Source organism: Megalobrama amblycephala, linkage group LG1, assembly GCF_018812025.1.
Source record: "Megalobrama amblycephala isolate DHTTF-2021 linkage group LG1, ASM1881202v1, whole genome shotgun sequence".
Classification (NCBI taxonomy): Eukaryota; Metazoa; Chordata; class Actinopteri; order Cypriniformes; family Xenocyprididae; genus Megalobrama; species Megalobrama amblycephala.
The window spans coordinates 53,915,700-53,937,519 of NC_063044.1; the positions used below are offsets into that span (position 1 = coordinate 53,915,700).

A 21,820-nucleotide genomic window follows, 5' to 3' on the forward strand; every position below is an offset into this window, starting at 1 on the left:
GACAGTGTCCAAGTAATGTATTTCAGAAATATTTTATAAAATTTTAATATTTCTGCGTTGCTAAAAATGTAAAATTCTTTAAAAAAATCAAAAAAAAAAAAATTTAAAACATTCATTTAAAAAAATATGATAATACAAAAAATGTAATTAAAAAAATTAACTTTAAAAAGCTAAAGTTGTAATGTGTCCCTACCATGTTAAAACGAGATGGTAAAATGAAAAGGTGAAGTACAATTCTCGTTCTCGAGAAACAGTTTAAAATTGTTTGAATGCATGGCCCACCTTGGGTTTATCCTGGGCATATTCTGTATTTTATATTAAATAATACACAAATGGGTAGGTTTAGGGGTAGGGTTGGGTTACGTGCTCAAACATGTCTAAATAGTGTAAATAAAAAAAATAAATAAATAAAAATCACACCCCAACATATGTCATAATGGCAAAATTACACCCCATTATATCTAATTTCATTGTGACAATAAAATTCCCTTGCCCATCGAGTTTGTGTATGACGCCATCATTTTCTCATTTAAAGCAATGGAGAACCGTGCATGTCGAAAAATGACTCTAAAGTGACTCTAAAACCCTGTGGGTTAAAAAGTGACGCAGAGGGGTCCTGGCCAGGCGTCAAAATGTGATTAGTGGGAATTCATTGACAAAACAGAACCAAGTGACACAATCAACATCAGTTACATATCAAATCTCCAGACTCATTTCAGAAGAGTGAGAGAGAGAGAGATAAGAGATAGAGGAGCACTGGAATATTTTGTAGAGACAGAATGAGGGATAAGTGTGGTGGAATGAGCCTGGGGAGATCAGTGCATTGGCTGACTGTTAGATGCCGTAATTTAACAAGCAAAAGTTCTGGTATTGGTATTGGAGAGGGAAGGTGGGAGAGAGAGGAATGATGGGGCAGATCTTTCCATCAATCACACACCCAAATCAATGAGTCAGGCAACCGTGAGCAGAGTCAGAGGAGATGTAAAGATCTGGAGGAGAGAGACCGGAGGTGGATGTGGAATAAGAAAAGAAAGAAAGACAGAGACTTATCTGTGTTTATCTGAGTACTGCTTTATGTTTATTAACTTCATTCAAGTAATGTTACTGCACAATGCCCTTTTATTTACTTTTTATTTTCCTTTTTATTTTTTAAGGACAGAGTACGAGTACTTATACTTTTTTTCTAGTACTTGCCGATACCGATGCCTATACATTTATTAATTAACTCTCTCTCTCTCTCTCTTTTTTTTGTGATGATGCAGTTTTCCAAGCACAACACAGTGAGACTAATGAATGTAGGACAGCTTCTTTATTATTACTCTAATGAAAAAATTACTAATTTTTATGTGCTTGTCAACTTATAGAACAAAAATTTCACAGTGTCCAATAACCTTCAAAGGGCATAATTACCTATATATATATATATATATAATTGTTGTTATATAAAAAGAAATTTACAAACAAATGACAAACAATATAACAAATACTATAGAGATACAAATTAAATAAACTTGTTTTTCAGATACAGTAGGTTTATTTACCATGTATACTTTTTTAACATCTTTTGTTGTTTTATTAACATTAATGACAAATATAGGCTACGGTCCCTTTAAGACCGAATCCATGGATACTGACACAAATCCTGTTTTCACTCAAATGTTTACGTCCACTTAAGCCATAACCGACTGTATTTATGTGAGATATTCCACACCATGGACGTTTTGACAACTATGTGTGCATTTGACCATTCAGGTACGAGGAGAACTGATTATGCGCTTCCAAGAGAACTGGGATCACACGCAAGAAAGAGCGAGAGCGGTTCTGGTCTGTGTCATTCAGTGCGATTCCGCCTATCCTGCCTTCGCTAATCGATAACGAATTGTGACTGAAAGTTTGCAGTTCGCAGTGTGTGGGTTGTCATCATTAATTTTGAAGTATTTCCACACCCCTGAGGCTGACATTGTTTCTGCTGCTGCCGCCGGTGTCTCTGTGCACGGACAATTCTGTCAGTTACGTCACGCAAGGTATCGGTCTTTGGTATCGGGGGTATTTTTACGAGTATGATCCCTAATTTATTTATTTAAGCTCATTACTTTCCTGTGTTGTCTATACCTTTAAGCACTAAGTACTTAATTTCTTCAAGTGAATGGTTTATGGATGGGTAAATGCCCTTTTCAGATCTTTCGATCAAATCCCATAAATGCGTGTAAGTACATTCAGCAGTATACTTTAACCTTATTTCAAAGACAAGTAATTATGAAATTACATACAAAAAGCACTCTAAAGTTCATCTAATTGCATTTAATAGAAATGTAAACTATAATGCATTTTCCTTTATTTGTAATTAACATGTATTTAAGTGTCCGTAAATATTACATTCAGTCCACATTTTAAGGATTAGTTCACTTCAGAATTCAAATTACCTGATAATTTACTCACCCCCATGTCATCCAAGATGTTCATGTCTTTCTTTCTTCAGTCGAAAAGAAATTAAGGTTTTTGAGGAAAACATTCCAGGATTTTTCTCCATATAGTGGACTTCAACAGCTACCAATGGATTGAAGGTCCAAACTGCAGTTTCAGTGCAGCTTCAAAGGGCTCTACACGATCCCAGCCGAGGAATAAGGGTTATATCTGGTGAAATGATCATTTTCTAAATGATAAACTCATACTCACAAATACTCGTCTTGCACTGCTCTGCGATGCGCCACACACCACGTTGGAAAGGTCACACATGACGTGGCGTAGGCGGAAGTACCGTAGTAGGGCGAAAAACGTCTAATTTTCTCCTCCAACTTCAAAATCGTCCGATATTGTTGTTTTATCTTTTTTTGTAAAGGCCGTTTGACTTAGTCTTTGCACATTTGCTTTGTAGACACTGGATCGTACTTCCGCCTACATCACACGTGACCTTTCCAACGTGATTACATAATGCGTGATCTATCGCAGACAAAGTCCCTTTAAGACAAGTCATTTCACTCGGCGGCCATCTTTGAAACGCCTCTCGGGCATCTCTTTGAATGGGGAAACAAATTCTCCAAAGCTGTTTGCCAAGTTTTCGATTAAATTTCATATTTGAAATCACCAATGAATTCCGACAACAACTGTTTCATAACTTTTTTTTTCCAAACGCTCGAATCAAGACAAAAAAAACCCTATTTTTCAGGCTGGATCAAGCTAATGCGCATGCGCAGACCTAAATGTGCGTCTCTTGTGCCTCATTTCGGAGGTGCGCGTCTGACTGTTTCTGTAGAAACCGGAGCTTTCAACCTGGACCTTCAACCTGTTGTACCCTGGTGAATTCCACTATATGAAGAATAATCCTGGAATGTTTTCTTCAAAAACCTTAATTTCTTTTCAACTGAAGAAAGAAAGACATAAACATCTTGGATGACACGGGGTGAGTAAATTATCAGGAAATTTTTAATTCTGAACTTAACTAATCCTTTAAGCATATTCTTTTAACATATATTATTTCCGTAATACGTACTCTTTCTAAAAGCATGCTAAAGTGTACTTCTTTTTTCTTTAAAGGTATCTTAGTTATGTTTGAACAGCTCTCAAATCTCATCACATTTGAAAATGACATTTTACAAATTTTAGGTGAGCTGCCCCTTTAACAATGACGCCAATAAGGCATTGTTGACTCTGACAAGGTCCACAGCAGACATGACTTGAGGCAGGTAAACGGAGAGAGAGATAGAATCAATCCACAGTGGAGGAGGAGTAAAATAAGGCAGAGGTTGTGTAGGAGGATTGCTCTCTATTATGCTGTTGTCCCTGGCAACAGCCACTTTCTCTGTCTCTCTCGCTCCTTTCTTCATCCTTCTCTTCCACACCTCCTCTTCCTCCAGCCTCTGCTGTTCACTGTTCACCATTAGCCTTTTCTGTTTTTGGCCTCAACCTCCTTCACTCTTTCCGCCTCTATCGCTCACAGCCTTGCTGCTAATACGCCGTATTTGCTTTTTCTATTTCTACGCCATCATGTTCATTTCGTTCTCAATTCACTCTCTCTCTCTCTCACTCTCGGTCCGTGAGTGCAGTGAGTTAATGAGTTCTCAGTTGTCTCACAGTGGCACTGAAGGGAGGCGAGATTGTCAGTCAGTCTGTGCATCTCAAACACACTAATCCCTGAATTTATCTGTGCAGACATGTGCACTGGCACAGCATACCATGATCTCCTTCTCTCTCACACACACACACTCACGCATATTCGACCTGCACACCCACTACACCGCCGCTGACACTCTGTATCACGGTAAATAAACCGTGCGATATGCCTCTCAGCCAAGGTCTCGATGAAAAACAATAATATACTTGGTAAAATGTTGACAATAACAGCCAGGAAAGAGCTCTAGGAATCCTTTGCAGTGCTAAAGGTGTCCGTTATTACAGGGATTTGACTTTCTGTCTGACTTCTATCTGTTTTTTGGCCCTCTGCTAGCCACAAGCAAAATAACTTCAGTCGCACTGTGATTTCCAGACAAATCAAAACTCGGACCGGAGCACAGGTATGTTTATTTCCAACAGTGTGAACTTTGTTTTGGCTTCTGACTTCTGTCTGGTACCCTGCGGCCCCCTTCAATTTCTGTTGCGCTCTTCATTTTGTTTTCTCAGTCCTCAGGGATGTACTTTGAGAGTGAAATGTTGAATTTTCAGCAACAGTGCATAAATTCAAGCACAGCTCACTGTGCTTTAAAGGGTCTTGGTGTTAAAATGACCACACAGAGTTCATTTACGGTGCTGTGTCAGATATTGCTGTTGGCCTGAACAGATCAAAGAGCTCTTTATACAAATGGTCAGGTTGAGAATGTACATTGTGCTCTTTGTCAGCCTTAAGTTGTGATTTTACAAATGCTCCCTTAGATGAGAGATATCTCGACCTAAGTGTGTGTGGACATTTTGTCAGGGTCTCAGAAGAAACATGACCTGCATGTGGAAAGTCTCTCAGGTCCAAATTTCCCCGAAGGCAACTCATTATTCATATTAATCATGTCATTAATCTAATCAGCCTCATTTTTCCATCTCAGATCAATGACTATCAATAAGGTCTCAGTCTGCCCAAGGCATCAGTATCATTACACCACCTTGTGCTGTCTCAAACACAAGGCTGTTAAGTCTTAGGGCCCTATCATACACCCGGCGCAATGCGACGCCAGACGCGACGCAAGTGTTTTTTCCTAGTTTCGGCTCGACGCAGTTATCATTTTCACATCCAGCGCCCACGTTGTTTAAATAGAAAATGCACTCACGCCCATCTGTTCGCCCATGGGCTTGCTGGTCTGAAAACGAGGTGTGTTCAGGCACATTGTTGGCGTGTTGCTATTTTGAGGCAACTCAAAACGATTTTGCCATTGACCAACAAAAACCTGGTCTTAAGTCAATGCCGCAGTATTTTTATTATTTTTTTTTTGTTATTTAAAGGGCGCGTTAGTAATATGCGCCTATAGGCGGGTGCACAATGCGCATTGTAGCTTCTGCACAATGTCGAGAGTGAGCAGGTCCCCTCCATAAACTGTGTTTAAGCCTCAATTCAAGAAAATTTGATCCATAAATCTCACATTGGCGCCGTCCTGGCGCACACCAACGGCTCACGTGACTCCGTTTATGACTGCTTCGATAGATTCTTGAGCATCTCCTTCGTGAGTTCAAAGGCAATGCGGACACCACGGATCGGGTTCCAAACAGCCATAAAAGAAGAAACTACACGCACATACTCACAGACACACACACGAAGATCTGCATAAAGACTGTATCCGCAAATATGAATGTATCTGCCATTGTAGTGCTTGTTGCATTTATGTGTTACTAGTGTAGAAGCGTAGAATTTACTGTAGTAGGTTAGGTTTCTTGTTAAACGATAATATTAGAGTATAAAGTGTATCTTCCTTAGATGATGTGCGACACTTGTCGAGTTTGATCTTTCCGTAAAGTTCTGGACTCAAGCTATTCACTAATGTATGTCACACTGCTGACAAATGCGTTGTACTATTTTTAATAGTACTTCGAAGGAAAATGAACACTGATCCAACCTCATGAATTATGCAAAAGAGAAGACAAAGGAATCCTTGCCCGCCAAAGACTGCATTGCATCCATTGGCCACCCAACTCAGGAGGTAGGTTAGTTTCGTTTTCCATAAAAGCAAAGACGCACAATTTTTCCGTGTCTCCCGATTGTCTCTCGACCGCCCCTGAACTGCCTCAGGCGACAGTGTTGTCATCACGTGCTCAGCTCCTGCCGGGACGACCATTTTCCTTGGACCCTCTCTCTCTTCTTTCTTCTCTGTCATCTTACGCAGCAGTTAAACCTCGTTTGAAAACCCCGCCGGAGAAACCCTCTCGGAAAGGACCAACCAAACTAGGCGCATTGAAACTCTGCTGCACACCGACTTGAACCATATCCAAGTATAAATCTCTCTGAAATTTGTTCAAACTGATTTCTGTGCTGGCTCTCTCAAAGGGTTAACTGTCGTAATTTGCCATTCTTTGACCATCCTTCCTTTCCTGTCTCTACGTTTCCTTTGTATATATTTGTATATTCTGTATTTAGACGTATAACCTCTGTATTAGTAGTTTTCATATATTAAATACATTATATCCATGCTTTTTGTTCTCTTACTCGTTCAACAAAACCCAGGTCACTTTAACGTTTCGATCCTATCCTTGCTTTACGTTTGGATGCTATCATAGGAATTTATCCTTGTGGCCAGAGGATAACATTTCCGTTGTAATAGTCTGTGGAGAATTTACCGGTTTGCTGCACAAACTGATAGTTTCTCTACATAATTATTAAACCAGAACGAAGCATATATGTAATTGATTATAATTCGTTGTAGTTAATTCACAATATATGTTTAATTCCCCCTTGGGTCGGTATATGCATAATAATTATTCATAAAGCTTTATGAGTTATTATATTCATATTCCACCCATAAATTGATTAATAACTGTACGAACCGCTACAGGCATACACTCTGCTTGTTATGCAGAAGCACACAAACATGCCAAATATTAAAAACAAAAGGATTACAATGTAAAAGATTATTATTGTGTACATAAAGATAAAAATGTCTACATGTCATAATGGATGGTCAGTATCAGAATTACCAATTTTACAGTAATGATGAATAAAATTGTCTAATTATTTGACCAATCGTGGCAATACATACATGAATTTAAACTGACTTGTCAGGTCTATATTCCGCTATGTAAACAGCAATCTGCCATGGTGCAAGAATACCTGGCTTTTAAAGGGAATGGGAGATGACACTTTGATTGGTTTATTGCATGTCATGCCCAAAACCCACCTATTACTCATTAAGAGACTAGGTACAACACTTTTGAAACCAGCCATTTTTTCCGTGGTTAAACTAGCAAAAGTGGATTCGGACATGCCCTAAGTGCACCATGTGCTTCAGACCATGTGTTTAGATCGTTAAAATAGGGCCCTTACTCTTACTCATGTATTCCTGCTTTGGCTTAATTTTAAATTTCCTAGGTTAATACATGAAATATTTTTGGGGATAAATTATGAAATGATTACAGTGAAACAGTGAAAGAGTTTGGTTAACTACATTCTTTAAAATATCTTCTTTTATGTTCCACAGAACAAAGACACTTATACAGGTTTGGAACCTTTTTGGGTGGACTATCCCTTTAAATATCCAATAGCCAACACTTATAATCGTAACCCCTTAAATTTTAGTGCCAAAATAAATACTCACTACTTCCCCGTATGGGGGTGAAACAGGACTAATGGTTGTTGATCACACTGAATGGCTTCTCTGTGGTTTCTCATCAGTTTCTTTTTCTTGGTAAAATGAAGAACAGAGTTTCTGACTCAGAAGACCCAATGCTAATTGGCTATTATTGTCCAAATTCTCAGCAGAACAAAACGAAATTGCAATAAGTCACTATGTTCATACTTCAGCTAATGACTACTTCCTCCTGTTAGCATCGCTCGCAGCTGCAGTTAAACTGATTGATGTGCCCTCTGTATATTTAAATGAGTTACTACACAGCTGTTATTTTAACTTGTTCACCCTGCTCACAAACACAGAAACCAGCAGGCTGCGGCAAACGATTCAGCAATGAGGCACAACGTTGAAGTATTTTTTACATTAATCTGATGCAGCGATTGTAAAATACTATGAGCTATAAATGACAATTGTCCCGTTATTCCACATTTGGCCAAAACATGAAATATTTATGGTGATATTTGTGGTAGGAATTCCCCTACGCACCTGACTTAATCTAAACTAAGAGTAGAGTCTCCTAATTGACACTTACAAACTCTAGCTGATGACAACTTGCTTAACTTCGCAGCTAACACTAACACCTGGGATTAAGATGTTTAGTGTTCCACTAACCTGCTGCACAGCAGTAATCAGACAAGACTCCAGACAATGCCTTCAATATGCTTTAATTACGGCCGGGAGGATCTCTGACCAATTTCAGAGAAAATCCCCTGACAAAGAGGGTACAACAGTTTTTATTGTAAAGGAACATGGTAAAGGTGACACGATTCATTACATCATTTTCCTCCAACTTGATTGGTTGTACATACAGTATGTATAATTCTTTGTTACTAGGTAGGAGCAAATCTGGATACTTCGATAATGAGGTTGGACATAAATAACAAAACTGGACACCTGCCTAGTTTTATTTCTCCTTTTGTTATTTTCAGACACACAGTAATTCTGGCCTAAGTGTTAGAGACATTCAGTATCAAAAACATATATAAATGTTATCCCTGTAAGGAAACAAATGTTAATGATTAATTAAAGATAAAATTAAAATTTCTTCCACATATTCATATAAAAAATTATTTGTAGAGAAAATTCTATTGTAGAGAACTTTTGCAGTATGCAAACTGATTCAATTTCTGAACACAAATGTTTTAAAACACAGTTTTTAGAACCTAACTGGCATCTTAAATAGTCTCAGATTAGACCTGAAGCCAGATTAGGTGGCTAGTAAATTTCAGATTAGTTTGCGCCAGTCCTGGGTTTTAGGTACCATGAAAGTGACTTGACTTTTAGTGGTGTTCATCACCATAGTAACTTACGCTCCACGGCTAACCTGCTCCAGGGCAGGTTATGTTCTGGGTCAGAGATCTCAAACCGAAACTCGGCCAATCAAATGTGAGCTAAATGAACTGACACATCCAACGCAATAAAGTCCCCCAGTTTCTCGTCCTCAAAATTAAAGGTCACTATGTAGTAAAAACAAATATTTAACGATGAAATTGTCTGGCTTTAATGATAATTAGAATTATTTTATGATTTGATTTATATAATTATTATATGATCAGATCTATATTATTAATCCATTACACACAAGCAATTTTAGTTTATCAGTTATTATTAAGCATTTAGTTTAAATGAATATTAATATATACAGATCATTTAAATAAGCTGCAGAATCAATAGATAACTATTTAAATATGACTACAAGTGACCTTTAGTGGTTCAACGGATCACAAAACTCACGGTTCGGATCATATCATGGTTATTAAGTCATGGATCGGATCATTTTTCGGATCAGCACAAAAAAAAAAAAAAAAGGGGGTGGGGGGTAACTTTCCATTTATTACTTAGCCAACTTTAACTACTCTGATACCACAGCAGAAACTACTAGCCTAACTAAAACATTATTAAAGGCAAGTGAACAGACTGTAAAAAGAACTAATACTATACACCAATTACAAGCATAATATAAATACAACAAAAAGTTACAAATAAAGTATAAGGTCTAACTGTAGTATTAATTTTCGTGTAGGCTACAGAAATGTAATAATTAAATGTAAAATGACAGTGTTCACTGTATAAATTTAATATAGATTAATCTTTGTTAAAGTTGTGTTTTGTTGTTTGATTTACATGACAGACAACAGCAGGTATATATAGGCTGCTGTCACTTTAAGAGGAAGACCCCATGCACACATCCGATAGATACACATCCGAATTCTCACCTCGTTCAATTAAGACATAACTGAATGTGTATACGAGAATACTTGCTGAGAGGGGTATTTTGACTGACATAATGCGTGTATGTGTCCATCCAAGTGCATTGAGGACGTGAAAGAGAAATCAATTTGGAGTTCGCGAGCTATCTGAAACGCGCCTCTCTCTCTCTGTGTGTGCGCGCGAGCCTTGTATGTATGTGTGTATGTATGTACATTCTCACTCACAACTTTGTGCTTTTTCTGGGCGAGTAAACTGTGGCGCTAATACTGTTTCATGAATGTGCAGCCGAACACAGAAGACCAACACCACTTAGGATTTTCGTTAAAGAATACATTAAATTTCGGTTTGTTTTTTATCGGTTGTTTTCTATCATACACCCCCAGAACATTTGGGACATATATGACACATAAAGCATCGGACCATTCTGTGATGAATTTGCATCTTTTTTTAAAAGCTTGATGCTGGTCGCTATTCACTGCCATTATGTGGACAAGTGCGAGCGGGACGTTTTTTTTCTTTTTCTTTAATTTCTTCTTTTGTGGTCCGAAAAAGGAAAAAAAGGCATATGGCATTTCAACAACACCAGGGTGAGTAAATGATGACTTTAATTTCATTTTAGGGAGAACTAACCCTTTAAGGATAGTCATAGTTGCAAAATAATCCCTAACTGTCTGGGTGACCCTGATTTAAAATGGTTAATTATTGAATAAATAAATGGAAATATTGATGTGAGTTCAAGTCATTTTATTAATTTATACTTTCATGCTTCTGCTTAATAACTGTTAAAATATGGAACACAAATATGGTGTCTATAAGAACTGGGGATTGATACAAGGTATAATTGTACCTATATGTTGCCATGGACAACGTCAAATATTCAGTTTATTATCATTAATATTTGACTGCTCAGTGATATAACCAATGAGAATCATGTAATTCCAGAGAGCTGTGTAATAAAATAAAGTTTATTTTTAAAATAAAATATTTTCTATACCTGTTTGATTATATATAAACAGTCATATAGGCCTCTATGGCTGTTTCGTAGTAGGTAAAGACAGACTGCAGTTAAAAGAAAGAAAGAGAAAGCAGGAGATAGTGAAAGTGCTGAAATGCTGAGGGAAAGCAGGAGGTGGTTTTTAGCAGCAGTCAAACTGTGAGGCCTGCAGAGAAAAGCGGTAATTTTCCATCTGCTAGGTGAGCGCATGGAGCTCCCGAGTCATCAGGTGTCTTAAAAACACACATACACATACATACATTCACTAAATACAAATATCACATTTGAAACTGTTCCAATATACAGGCCGATGTGCCAAATGTTTATAGTCATTGTTTATTCATCCAGTTTTGCACCCTGGACTCAATCTGTTTCCTTCTGCTCTGAGGGTGACTCATTGACTACCTGCAGAATTAACCCTGCATCTGCCCTGGTACATAATGAGGTGCAGGAGGAGATGTACAGAAAAACAATGAGAACAGAGTGAGAGAGAGAAAAAGTCAAAGACAGAGTGACTCCCTAGAAATGTACTCCCTTTTTGACCCCAAGGAGGTGCATGACACTGATTGGACCCCATAGACCTTAGCCAGGGTAGCGCCATATTTAATTTTTGACAGGAATGAAAATGAGGCTGTGAGGGATAGAAGTACAGGGCGTTCAATGCATTGTACATCTTTCCAAACAAAACTTTCAGTAGACAAAAACTTCATAAAACAGTTGAGAAAATTAAGTGATCTACAGTGTGCCATTGTAAAGAAAGAAAGATCAAAATAATCAAAATAATTTTAATTAATAGAGTTTTTGCAAACATTACGGTTACAGTTATGATTGTAATGTTCATATTTGGCCTTGCTAAAAATACGCATTCACAAGCTCGCAATCTCATATGAAATACGCACACAGATTTTTCTCGTTTTCATCTCCTTGTACTTCATGTTCTCTGCGTGTTTGTGACATGGAGGGTTTACGTAATAGTAGATTTTTCAAAATCATCTCATGCATTTTATTATCAAAGAAACAATGAGTCATAGGTTATTTTAGTTCTAAATATAATGTCGACATGAATACAGGTTCTAATTTTGTAATGATCAAGAACCGTTTAGGTTGTTTTGTATTATAAATGTCTGACGAATACATGATTAAACCTCTCAGATAACAACATCCATAAGTGTGTGCAAAGACATTACAAGTAGCCTGCAGGATTTACAATGCCTCTAGTTTACCTTAGCCAAAAGCAGATGTAAAATCACTGGATCAGGTGCAGAAAACTAGGTTGTAAATTAATTATCAGAACAGATTAATAGAGTTGGGACATTCAAAACATGTGATTGTACAAACAGATCTAACAATAACTTGAAAAATGCAGTTAAAAAGAATTTTTTTTTTTTTTTTTTAAATACTTCAGTACGACTGACATAATGCAAACTACTCATCTCTTTGGATAAAACACAATTATATCCCACACAGTATTTTACAGTTTCAAAATCTGAAATGTCAACAATATTAAAATAGTATTCAATTTAAAAAAGAATCAACAGATACTCAGGAAGTGCATGGTTGCCGCAATGTTCTGAACTTCTTTTCTGAGGTTTATATTGTAGTTATATATAACACCAGGGTGAGTAAATGATGACTTTAATTTCATTTTAGGGAGAACTAACCCTTTAAGGATAGTAATAGTTGCAAAATAATCCCTAAGAAGAATCAACAGATACTCAGGAAGTGCATGGTTGCCGCAATGTTCTGAACTTCTTTTCTGAGGTTTATATTGTAGTTATATTAAATGCCCTCTAATAGACACTTCCTTGAAAATAAATTCCAGCACAGCGCTACAACAACCAATTAAATGATCCTTCTCAATAGATAATGCTTCACAATGAACTGTTAGAGAGCTAGATAGCAATTTATCTGTTCAATAAAATACCTTACTCACCTGTTGAGTACTAAAAACACCATCTCTGTATCGCTTTTACAAATCCCTCTGTTCTCACCATCTGCAAAAGCCAAGCCTATTGTGATAATCGTTTTATTACGAGATCTGTCGCATTTTCTTTTTGCCAGCAGACTCTCCTTTTTTTAAATGGCTGATTCCCATTCCAGTTCGAGATTTAGCTGCTCCGTGTCAACCTTTCTCGCTTGTTGTGACAACCTGATATCTAAGTTGTAACTAACCTACTAACCTATTGTCAAAGTAGCCAGAGCAACTTTTCTCTATTTACGGATATGACGAGACACGCACGGGCGAGTGACGCATGTATGCAATTTCCAGTGAAAACCATCCCGTGAGATCTTACCACAGTGAATTAGGGTAAGAAAAAAAGGATTGATGGTGTATTGATTCATTATTTAAATGTTGTTAATTTTGAACAAAATAAAGTTACATACTTGAACCTTTAAATTAAAACATTTAATATTAAAGAAGTGATAAGCATCTCTATGTTGGAAGAACACATTAACATACATCTTGAATGAACTTAGGCCATATAATCCAAATATATGCAGAAAATGGTGCAAAGACGTATGAATTTGAGTGTCATGCATGTGTGCAAATCATTGCTCTGGATTACACTGTGCAGATGACTCAACATCCTGGCCAGTGAATAAATAGAAGCACATGGCATGCAAGTGAAGCGAGGAAAATTCGTCTCTCAGATATTCTCAATACTTGGACAGGGACCTCGTGATCCCATACATCCTCTTTGGCATTAAAGAATTCCCCAGGTATCCATCAGTTTGAACCCATTCAAATTACTCTATGGGCACAGACAGCTTTCAGGATTCCCTGCCAAGGAGGTTTGGAAACAATAATCATCTCCCACGCCACTCCATCATGTAAACCATGAGGACACAGATCAGTCCAGTATGTGAGTTTCACCCTGACTGTAGAGTATTTATACTGTACTTTTTACAGTATTTGTGTCTACATTTCTGGCTTTCTTCAATGTCTTTAGCCTATGCAATGAAGGGCTCATGACATAAAACACGGAGATGGGTCCACCATCTTGGCCAAAGAAATGTGTAGCAGCAATGTCAACTTGTTTATAAAGTGGATAAAGCCAGATTCCCAACTCTGCTGAGGACTCATGACACCATGAAGATGTGTGATCAACTCGTGTCAAGACCATTAAACACTCCTAGACAGACCATAATTCATCTATACATAACAGTTTATTAGTAGATGTCCTCATTCCTTCATACAAAGTGCATACGGAGCATCAAATGGCTGGACACACTGCCAAACTTCCCATGTACCCAATGGATGAGTCATGATTAAATGCTGGTTGTTCTTAAATTTTCAATGACAAGGGGTGTCCTGTGGCTTTAATCAACCAAGAACTCTCATCTTTTAAACTCTCAGAATGTCACTGCATAGACCAATTATGCAATGTTCTAGGAGGAAAGTCACCTGAAGTTGTTTTATTACCTGGGTTTTTCCTGCAATTCCTGAAACTTAAAGGGATAGTTCACCCAAAAATGAAAATTTGATGTTTATCTGCTTACCCCCAGCGTATCCAAGATGTAGGTGACTTTGTTTCTTCAGTAGAACACAAATGATGATTTTTAACTCCAACCGTTGCCGTCTGTCAGTCAAATAATGCTAGTGGATGGGAACTTCTACTATAAGAGTAAATAAAACTTACATAAGACAAGTCCAAATTAAACCCTGCGGATCGTGACGACACATTGATGTCCTAAGGCACGAAACGATCGGTTTGTGCGAGAAACAGAACAGTATTTATATCATTTTTTAACTCTAATACACCACTATGTCCAACCGCGTTCAGCATTCGCTTAGTGAGGTCTGATCGCGCTCTGACAGCGGCAGTGATGTCTCGCGCATATACTTCATTGAGAGCGAGACATCACTGCCGCTGTCAGAGCGCGATCAGACCTCACTAAGCGAATGGTTTCGTGTCTTAGGACATCAATGTGTCGTCACGATCCGCAGGGTTTAATTTGGACTTGTCTATGCAAGTTTTATTTACTCTTATAGTACAAGTTCCCATCCACTAGCATTATTTGACTTACAGACGGCAACGGTTGGAGTTAAAAATCATCATTTGTGTTCTACCGAAGAAACAAAGACACCTACATCTTGGATGTGCTGGGGGTAAGCAGATAAACATCAAATTTTCATTTTTGGGTGAACTATCCCTTTAATGCTCTATCATTAAGAGACATTTTAAATAAAGTTTTCAGAAGTCTTACAGCTCAAGCTTAATGGGCCCTATTTTACCGATCTAAGCACATGGTCTAAAACGCATGGCGCAAGTGCACTTAGGGCGCGTCCGAATCCACTTTTGCTAGTTTAACGACGGGAAAAATGGTTGGTGCAGCCAGAGCATGGTCTAAAAGGGTTGTCCCTATTCTCTTAATGAGTAATAGATGTGTTTTGGGCGTAACGTGCAATAAACCAATCAGAGTCTCATCTCCCATTGCGCTTGCGCCATGGCGGATCCACTACTTACATGGCGGAATTTGCAAGCAGAAAAACTGAACACTTCTCTAGCGAGGAAACAGATCTGCTTGTGCGCAAGGTTAAATCGAGCAAGCAGACCATCTATGGGACAAGCCGGATTCCACCAAAGCCCAATGACAAATTTAATTATTTAAACAAACATTTTAAATATATCATTGACATAAAATGTACACCCTACACTGTATTCGCTTGTTGGCCAGAGGAGAACTGGCCCCCCAACTGAGCCTGGTTTCTCCCAAGGTTTTATTCTTCATTCTGTAACCTGATGGAGTTTGGGTTAGTTGCTTAGTTGGTTGGGGACACTTAATATTCAGCAATACTATTGATCTGACTGTACTTTTTTTTTTTTTTTTTGCAGAACTGCTTTATAGATTAAATGAATTAATTTAATAATTGATTAGCAGAACAAATGCATCATTATCCTGTTCATCATAATCCATGCAACAATCTGTATTGTATAAAGCCCTATATAAACAAAGGTTGACTTGACTTAACCCTACAATACAAAACAGCAAAGTAGCCTAGCAGATATCTGATATGAAGTGTAACTTGTGTAAAATACACTAACGTTCAAAAGTTTAGGATCAGTTAAGCCTGGGCACACATTTAACGACTATCTAAAACATTCTAAGACTGTGCTCAACATACAAGCGATTGTTTCCTACACATGGAATTTGAACACCGACTGTAATCGCAGACTGAACGCAACTGGCTCTGACTGGACGCGTTTGAGCGTGATCAGTCTTAAGTATCAATTTACATTCATAAATCGGCTTTACAATCGTTAAATGTGTGCGCGGCTTTAGATGTTTTTGAAACAAGATTCTTATGTTCACCAAGGCTACATTTATTTTCATCGAAAATACAGTAAAAACTGTAAGATTGTGAAATATTATTACAATTTAAAATAATTATTCTGTATTTGTTAAAATTTTCAGCATCATTACTCCAGTCTTCACTATCACATGATCCTTCAGAAATCATATTAATATGCTGAATTGTTGCTCAAGAAGCATTTATTATTATTATCAATGTTGAAAAAGGTGTGCTGCTTAATATTTTCGTGGAAATATAAATGGGATATAAAAAAGCAACATTTATTTAAAAAAATATATTTTTGTAATAATTTAAATGTGTTTACTTTCACTTTTGATTTTATTAATGTCCTTGCTGAATAGAAGTATTAATTTTATTTAAAAAAAAAATAAATAAATAGTGACACCCCACACTTTAACTTTTGGAATGGTAGTATAATTTTTTCATTAATCAAGTGTCTTCTGAGTGTCAGTCACATCACCCTGGTTTTCCCTGGCTGGTGATGCTGCACCCTGGACAAGTGATAAGGTGTGGCACATGTCTAATGGGCAGAGTGGGGAAACTGCCAACCTGCTGTTTTTAAACACATGTCAACAGCTGTGGAGTGACAGTGAACACTGGCCTCTTACTCCGGTGAGAATCACAGGAATCTCCTGGGTTCAACCCACATAAAACTCAATTACTTGGTATACAAACAGAAAAATAATCAAACAGAAAAATATATTCATATCCTTCATATTCATATTTAACATCTACTTAATCTGCTACAGCAATTCCTGTCATTTCTTCTAAGTCTTGAGTTTTAAGTGTTTCAACTTGATTTTCTAAATAAATAAATATTGTTTGGATTTGTGATGAATAAACAACACCACTTCAATTTTACTTCATAATTTGAAGCACCTCTTAATCTTTCTTTTTTTTTTTTTTTTCCAGTTTTAGTGGGTTGAAATCAAGGGATCAAGGTGACAGACGCTCTTGAGATGAATGGGAATGCTAACAAACAGATTTCTCCAAGAAATATAGACCTCTGATTGGTTAAATTCCCTGTTGGTTTTCACACTGATTTGTTATCTTTCGATATATGCAAAGGAAACTAAACTTCACTCTTTTCTTGTCTTATCTCTACTCCGACTTTGCTTCACTTTCATTGTCCCTAGGTGCTCTGACGCCTCCATGCATGTGGTCATGAGGCACTCTAGGGTGTTAGTGAGTCAGTAGGGCGTGAACTGCTTTGAACAGGCTGCGCCTCTCTCTCCCGCCCTCCATCCCTCTTTCCTGATGATTTCACTCAACTCTGAAACTGTGCGCATCTCCCTCCATCTCAGTTAATCTCTTTCTCTCCCTTGTCCATTTCTGCCATCTGTTTTTAAAGCCTTGCGCTAACCATCCATTAGGAATTAACATGCTTTACATAACCAGGCCATACTTGCTAATTAGTGTACTGTACACCAGTTGTAACATTTATCATCATTTCAATCTAAAGCTTCTTGAAAAAGGTTCAACAGCTTTTTCTGCTAGCCTTTCAGAAAATACTTTGTATCTGGAAACATCACTAAAAAGAACTGCTGTATTTGCTAGCTTCCTCATCCTCCATAAACCTCAACAAAGGTAAGCCAGATCAATGTATTCTAGTGTGCACAGTGAACAACAGCGCCTACCATATCAACCCATGCACTGCCTCCTCCTGCTCCCTCCTTCTGCATTTGTATTGTTTAGGACCACAGTGTGTTACAATCTCAACACTACAATAATCCCATTTTGCACAGTCATCACAACTGTTGCCATTCTAACCCCTGTGAGCAGCAGAGCATGACAGCATGTGCTTATAAACACCTTTCAATGCTCAATCTCCCTCGACCAGCCTGAATACGGCTGCATGCCCAGAACCGATTCGCCTGCCATAATCAAGCAGTGCAGGGAGGTAATGTGGGAGTGAGGAAGGATGACCAGACTGTGAATGGGGTGTGAAGAGAATGAGGTGAGTGGCTCTATGAAGCTATTAAAAAGGGGAAATCAGTCTTTGAAAAGGAGTTAAATTTAATTTACAGTTCCAGTCTGTGCATTGGTTGGCAATACACAAAGCTTGATGTTTTGGCAAAGGTTTTTGATAGAGAAAAAAAAAAAAAGATAAACAAACTGCCAAACTTATTTAATATTAAACAATATTTAGCACCCCAGGAGTGCTGACACAGTCTAACAGCACTCGAATTTGCACTGCTTGCTACGCTTGTCAGTCTGTGTGTTACTAGTGGGAATTTTTCAGTGACTCTTTTTGCAGTTGCATCGTTATGCCAGTAGGAGGCAAAAAGTGACTGGCTGCGTCCGAAAACTGTAAAATGCTGCCTTCTGAGGACACATTCCAAGGTAGGAAGGCATCAAGGTACGTCCGAATCCAATGTCAGCTTCACTTCCTGTCTCATGAGATACCTTGCACAGATCGATTTTTGAAGGAAGCATAGATGTATCCTTAGCTGCCTTTGATATCCCACAATCCTGTGCTTTCCATTCTGTGACAGTTGAGCTAGAAAAATAAAGATGGCGTCCGAAAGTTGCGTTTGCTGCTCAGTTTGTGTATAAATGTACGATTTTGACCAACATATTTCAATTTTGATATAATTTCTATCGAGAAATTACTACTGTAATAATTAAATATTTGTTTAGTTCTCACCAAAGCTCGCGCTATATTGCTGTAAATCATTAAACTGTTACGCTGCCTCAGTAGTCTGTCCGAAATCAGTTTCGTGAGGTACCTTCATGCACAAACGCTGCCGTACAAGTCATTCTCTTATAAGACAGCGAGGCAGCAAGACAGCTACCTAGGTTTTCGGACGCAGCCACTGTCTTTAATGTGGGAATCGATAAGTGATTCAGCTGATTCGTTCAAATGCACTGATTCATTCAGGAACTCGACAAGTGGCTCTCTTAAAGAGATAGTTCACCCAAAAATGAAAATTACCCCATGATTTACTCACCCTCAAGCCATCCTAGGTGTATATGACTATCTTCTTTCAGGTGAACATAATCGGATATATATTTAAAATATAGCCTGGCACATTTTGAAGCCAAAAAAAATTCATCCATCCATCATAAAAGTATAGCTCCAAGGGGTTAATAAAGGCTTTCTGAAGAGAAGCAATGAGAAAATACATATTTAAAACTTTATTAACCATAATAATTAGCTTCCGTCAGACGGACATAAGCATCGGTTTGTGGTGGAAGAGTAACCTCCTGACCTGGACGCATGATGTAATGATGAATGCGGAAGCGCAGAGGAAAACACCAGTCAGGAATTAGGAGGATTTCGATATAAGAGAAGAGGAGCTTGAGTTTGTTGCACAGCCCTATTTGTTTGAACCGCGAAAGGCATCTAAGCTTACGATACTCCTACATCCTTCGTCATACACCGCGTCAGGGTTACTCATTTGGCACATGTCGACTTGCGCAGTATGCATATGGTCATCTGCAGTAAGCTAGTTTTAGAATTTATAAAGATATTTTATAAAAACTTTTCACTTTGCTTCAAAAGGTCTTTATTAACTCCTGGAGCTGGCCTCCCCTTCACTACCATTATAAAGCTTGGAAGAGCAAGGACATTGTTAAATATATCTCTGATTATGTTTGTCTGAAAGAAGATAGTCATGTACATCTTGAGGGTGAGTAAATCATAGGATAATTTTCATTTTTGGGTTAACTATTCCTTTAATGAGTGAGTCATTGAATTACACAGCAATTCGTTTCAGAAACACTTAGGTCATAGCCACACTGTATTCAAAAGAAAAACTAAGGTTCAGTGAAAAGATTGGTGTTTTAGTCAGAAGGCATTTTTGTTGGACCTTCAGTGTCAAATGGATGAAGGTTGATCATCACTGATGTGTGCATGGAAACACACAAAAAAGCAGTAATTCAAGTCAACAGACATGTCAGGGTGACATGACTCACTCAGAACAAATTAGGAATGTATCTTGCACAAGTAGCATGAAGCATTATGATTGGTTGTAAGGCAGAGATATGAAATTTATGTGTGTGAGAGGGAATCACTGCCCCAAGGCTCTCAAATCCCCCTGCTTTGACATGGAAATCAACATTTACCCTGAAATACAAAAGCTGTTGAGATTTGTGGGAAATGCTTAAGTAAAGAAAACAGACACAAGTTGACCTGATTCCTTATCCCCTGACCCAATCACATGCGAGAGGGAAGTCCATTGGGCAATGCATCATTATTAATCCACTAATGCTGAATCATGGAATAGATCAGATTTAGAGATCGCACAAAGAACAGCTTATTGAGGGGATGGCCACTGACAGAGGAACTGTGCAAAATCAGTAAAATACCCAAGGTTTGTGCTAATCCTGGTGAACAGTTTTGCATGGAGTGCAGAGTAAAGCGATATGGAAAACGAATCATAACAAATCATAATGTTAAGCGTCAGTCCTCTACTTCAACCTTACTGTGAATATACACCGATCAGGCATAACATTATGAGCACTGACAGGTGAAGTGAATAACACTGATTATCTCTTCATCACGGCACCTGTTAGTGGGTGGGATATATTATCACCAAATTGGGATGGCTAGAGGACTGGGTCAGAGCATCTCCAAAACTGCAGCTCTTGTGGGGTGTTCCCGGTCTGCAGTGGTTCAGTGTCTATCAAAAGTGGTCCAAGGAAAGAACAGTGGTGAACCAGCGACAGGGTCATGGGCGGCCAAGGCTCATTGATCGAAAGTGCCAACAGTGGGAATGTGAGCATCAGAACTGGAGCACGGAGCAATGGTAGAAGGTGGCCTGGTCTGATCAATCACATTTTCTTTTTCATCGCGTAGATTTCCGTGTGTGTGTGCTTCGCTTACCTGTGGAACACATGGCACCAGGATGCACTATGGGAAAAAGGCAAGCCGGCGAAGGCAGTGTGATGCTTTGGGCAATGTTCTGCTGGGAAACCTGGGTCCTGCCATCCAATGTGGATGTTACTTTGACACATACCACCTGCCTAAGCATTGTTGCAGACCATGTACACCCTTTCATGGAAACGGTATTCCCTGGTGGCTGTGGCCTCTTTCAGCAGGATAATGCACCCTGCCACATCTATGGAGGCCCCACAATATTAGGAAGGTGGTCATAATGTTATGCCTGATCGGTGTAAAAACCTTCAATGGGATTCTATTAACTTCAGCGTTCTCCATTTCCAAGATTATTTCATCAAAATTTAAAGGGAACATTAGGGTTCGAAATGAAAATAAAAGTCTGCTAATCCATTATATGTCTTCTAAGACCATTTGGCTTTACGGGAAGCCTTAAATGTTACATTCTGCAGTAAAATAAGTAAGTAAAGTGAACACTTCTGGCATTAGAATACATGTTTACTCCTATATTTTGAAATGCATGTCATGGTTTTCTAGTTATCTAGGCTTTGATTTAAAATCAGAACTCCATTTTTTTCCCCTGGAGAAATGAGGGTGCAAGCTGGCATGGCACAAAGCATCATTAAAGTTTAGTAAATTTGTTGTTCAACATTTGAGTCAGCAACATGAATTGCAATAGAGAGTATATTCATCCTTACATA

At 38.2% G+C, this 21,820-nt stretch overlaps 2 protein-coding genes across 5 annotated transcripts in view; both read right to left on the reverse strand.

Annotated features, from left to right (window-relative positions):
- The window catches only part of LOC125274624 (polymeric immunoglobulin receptor-like), an 859,185-nt gene that overhangs the window by 502,170 nt on the left and 335,195 nt on the right, over window positions 1-21,820 (reverse strand). The gene's annotated exons all lie outside the window — the stretch shown is intronic.
- Window positions 1-21,820, reverse strand: part of LOC125274643 (protein phosphatase 1 regulatory subunit 29) — a 116,993-nt gene that overhangs the window by 68,409 nt on the left and 26,764 nt on the right. The gene's annotated exons all lie outside the window — the stretch shown is intronic.